We start from the raw sequence: 4,541 nt of genomic DNA, 5'->3' as shown, positions 1-4,541 counted from the left end.
GCACGATCATCTTCAGCTGGTAAGAGTGATTTCAGATGAGACTAGTTAGTTTCTTTTCCTCAAGGCCAATTTGAATCAAACGGTTAAACAGCTCCACAGGTGTTTGTGCACAAAGTCTGTGGTTTTCATTGCAGTGGTTTCTGTCATGATATGCAATGACATCAACGTCTGTTATTTCAATGCTGCATATGCAAATGCTCAGTGGGAGAGATGACATCATTATTGGTTTAGCCATCCTGTTTACTTAAGTTCTCTTAGATCTTATCAAATCGACACCAATAACTTTACAGTAAATGATGGAAACGTTTAATCACTAGTTGATGTTTATATAACAACTTTATGTATAAAACAAAGTCCAATAACAATTTTTTTTACTTTTTTAACTGTTTATAAAGCTACAGTCTGCATGACTATTGAAAACATCATTATTTGGTTTTAATTAAGGTTTGTGGTCAAGTTACATTAGTTTAAAGTGTTTTTGAGGGGCGGGGGTTAATAACAATGATATAGGAGAGTATACTAATTTTGAAAAGTGCCATTTTATCATGTAAACATCGCCATTGAAGAATTTATATTAAGTTATGCATTCTGTTGTAGTTTTTTAATTAAAAACAGCAGATGAAAACAACATGGTCTGCTTCAATAAGTGATGAGTTTTAGTTTTGCTAGACGTAAACATTTTCCATGTGTGAGAGTTATTCACATTTATTCATTCTTTTATTCAAAGTGACATTTAACGCTTACTTGTATGAGAGAGGAGGGATAAAGTTAGATTTATCAAGGTCTTCAGTAAATGCCAGTTGAATTTAGTGTCTACCCAGGCCGGCTATAGTTTGTGTGTGAACTCAGAAAGAGGATGTGAAGTGTGTTTATACTGCAGGCTAAATTTAGACTCTGACTCAAGGTCCACGTCAGCAGGCATGTGACCACAATCTCAAAAGTAGGCTAATGTAACACATTTAGTAACACTCTGTATGTTGCTGAGCCGCTACAACTGAGCTGTTTTAATGCACTTGCAGATTGTAGATTTTATAGACCGTGAAATGTGTGGAAATCAGCCGTCATGAGCTCAGAATCAGATACGATCAAAAACTGAAACTTCATGTTCTCACAGATCAAACGGGCTGAATAATTTTAATTTAAAAACTTGAAAGATGACTCTGTTTACTTAGGAATAAATGGGTCAGGATCATTTAAATTGGTTAATCATAATTACAGTTTGCTAACTCTTTTAAATCCAGCATGCCTTCAGTAAGAGCGCCAGCTTATGCAATACACTGCAATACTCAAGAACTACAACACAGGGCCACAACACAGCTGGCCTGACTGCTGATTGGCCGCTTTAACTGTCCATCAGGGAGATTTAGAAGGGGAGGAGTTTGAAGTGAAGCTCGAGACCAGAGCGCCATCTAACGGCAGATTCATGCCATTTTAGATGCTCCTGGTCTTACTGAGCATGATTTATTTAAAATAACTTTCCATTTCCACACGGGGAAAATAAAGTTAACCAATAATTAAATTGCTATCAAGTCATGATTGGCATTTTAGGTTATTAACGTAAGTAATGGAACCTTCTAAAAACACTTTCCTCTTAGAAATATGTCACATTATGGAAGTAAAATGGGTTGTGAATGCCTATTGATGTGGACTTTAATACAATTAATTAATTACATTTTTAAAATATATAGTTTTATAATAATGCCTCTCTTGGCTAATAAAATGCAATGTCTTCTTTAACCTACGTTAACATTTTTTGCCTGATTATTTTTGTGCAGTTCACTCAAAGGGGCCAGATGGGTTTGTTCCAGCTAGTGACGACACTCTATAACTTCCTTTTTCCTCAAAATGTTATGTCCCTTACCATATTGTGATGCCTGCGGCAACCACATGTGACGACCTCGGGCTGGACTCGCTTCGTCCACGGTGAAAGCCGATCCGGCGATCCACAGCGCGAAGTTGTTGTATTTCCTCAGCGACCAGCACGGATCAGCTCTAGGCATGACGAAGCGGATATTGTCCTCTTTTGGAAGGCCAAACAAAGTAGTTTCGCTTTCACAACGAAACACACAGACCCTTCATGACATGGTGGCGGCGGCAACAACAATACTACAGCGAGAATAAAAGTTACGCCTTCTTTCTTTGCGTGAACATTTGGGCGGCGTTATGCAAATCTTCCCACATCGTGACGTAGACATGTGGGGGCGTGTTAGAACGAGCCGTTTTAGGTAGTCGTGGTTGACTCTTAACTTTTATAAAGAATATCTCTTTGGATTTGAGACTTTAGTCTTTGCAACTTTACAGATCTTCTTTATACACCAAGAGCTTGTAACACTCCAAAGAGAAAGGAAAAATTGAAATCGCATCATATGACCCCTTTAACCAAAGGAAATAGAAAAACTTGTCAGATTGACAGATGTCAAGGTCAGTGTATTTGTCCATTACAAAACCATAAAAACAAAACAAGGTTTCCTGTGAATATTAAGGATTTGCATTGACTACAAAATTAAATTAAATTTGAAGACAAATATTCTTCATATTCAGAAAATGTTCACTCTTGGTGGGCTAGTGGTTAGGGGTGTTTAATTAATATGCACAAAACAGTGAAAATTAAACACACTGTACCAAACCCATGTGTCTATCTTTCTTCCATAAAAACAAAAGGTGAATATATTTATCTCTCTCTACATATATATATATATTTACACAATGCTCCCAGAAGTGCCTACGCAAACTGACATCTTTCATTTTCCAAGTTTCAGGAACATATCATGTTGTGACTTAATATAATTTAAAAGATCTACAAATCCTCCAAAAATCTATAATGAAATCTATAATATCTATAATAATGAAAAACGTGCAATTTTATAGTTGGAAAACGTTCAGTCAGAAATACATAATTACTTTAGCTAATGAAGGCTGTCAGTGGAAGCGTGCTTTTCACTCATTTTGATTAGTTTAAAGCACTTTTTAAAGTTTTTCAACAAATCCAACGCCAAAGCGTTTCCTTTAAATAACGTAGCCGCTAATCTCAACAGTCTGAACCTACTAAAACTGCTGAAATACAGCGCTCAATACAAGGTTTGTTCAACACAAACCCTAAACTGACCTTTTCCCTCGACGGGCACCAACAGCACGCCGCCTCGCGCTCGAGTAATTACCATATCATGGGACGTCACGGTGGGCGTGGCTTTCTGCGCGCTCGTGTCCAATACGAACAACTCGAGCGGAGGGCGCAGAATGAAAGCGGAGCTAGTTCGTGATGGTAAATACAAGCAGAGTGAAGACAGAATAAAAGAGCGCCGATACAAAAAGCGGAATAAAAACAGCACTGACACACACATTCAAGCACTGGCGGTGAGTGTCTCTCGATTCTGTGTTTTATTTGCTGCAGTTTCATTGTGTATTTTTTGTGATTTCTGTGATTTACTACAGTTTTAGAACTGAAATGATTCTGTTTTTGTCCTTAAAAAACAAAGTTTCAGTGATCTGATCTGTGAAAGAGTGACAAAAATGTTAAATTACAGAATAAAGATCATAACACACTGAAATATCCCCAACATGATATTCTGATTTGCCCATCTGAAGTTTATAAAACTGAAATATCAAAAAGTGACAATCACATTAAGGCTCATGTGGTCCTGATTTTTTATGCATTTGTTTTTACTATGGTATTACTTGGTGGAATATGCTTTATTTTGTTTTGTTTTGAATTCCCTGCTGAAGAAGAAAAAAAAAAGAACAGCCTATAATGGTTTGTTAAATAATAAGAGTGGTTTATGATGGTCTACAATAGTCTTTCAACCTGGCCAAGCTGGTTTTCTGTTTGCCCCTTGAAAAAAACCCCCTATAAAACCAGCCAATAGACAAGGGTAACCAAGCTGGGAGACCATCTAAGACCAGCAAACCATCTTGGGCTGGTTTTTCAGCAGGGATTAAGAATGTTATTCTCATTAATAATCATCTGTCCAAATGATAATCTCTCTATTAATAGAATTACACTTTTTAAGTGATAATTTGTTCTGATGACTACAGCATTCATGCTAACAAATTCAGCAAAACAAATGCCTCAAAACTCGTCATGCAATCTCTCAGTTTGATTAATTTTACTGCAGCTGCCATGTATTATATGAAACTATTCTCTTTGAAAGCATCTGTACTAATCTGCATTGTAACTCTCAGGTGACCAGATCATTCATGAACACTTCATAAACGGATTTGTTTGTTATGAAGGTGCAGATATGAATCGTATTGTTTTCTGGGAAACGGCGGTAGACAGAACCCTTGAGTGCAGGCCTGAAACGTCCCCTCATTTGAATGAGGCTCCTTTGAAATATTTGTGATTAGTCATCTCCCTGCTGCACTTTGACGCCAGAAGTTGCACTTTATGAGCTGATCTACTGTCAGATCTGAATTATTAATTGATAAACCAAATAGAACCAAAACCCATCTAGATCAGCCATGGTTATTTGTTTTTTTGAATGTGGGAGTTGCGGAGAACATACTATACTTGTGCATAATTTGGGATAGAAAAAGAAATAAGC

At 37.0% G+C, this 4,541-nt stretch overlaps 1 long non-coding RNA gene across 1 annotated transcript in view; it reads right to left on the bottom strand.

The window, feature by feature from the left end:
* Positions 1–3,220, bottom strand: part of LOC107697116 (uncharacterized) — a 9,647-nt gene extending 6,427 nt beyond the window's left edge. The window contains exon 1 of the long non-coding RNA XR_001635158.1: positions 3,107–3,220. This is a non-coding gene — a long non-coding RNA (uncharacterized LOC107697116). The remainder of the gene's footprint in view (positions 1–3,106) is intronic.
* Between the last annotated feature and the right edge of the window lie 1,321 nt (positions 3,221–4,541).

The sequence above is a fragment of the Sinocyclocheilus anshuiensis genome, unplaced genomic scaffold (genome assembly GCF_001515605.1).
Source record: "Sinocyclocheilus anshuiensis isolate Anshui unplaced genomic scaffold, SAMN03320099.WGS_v1.1 scaffold38, whole genome shotgun sequence".
NCBI lineage: Eukaryota > Metazoa > Chordata > Actinopteri > Cypriniformes > Cyprinidae > Sinocyclocheilus > Sinocyclocheilus anshuiensis.
Note: the sequence above shows the minus strand (reverse complement) of the source record. Positions and strands in the feature narration are given on the sequence as shown.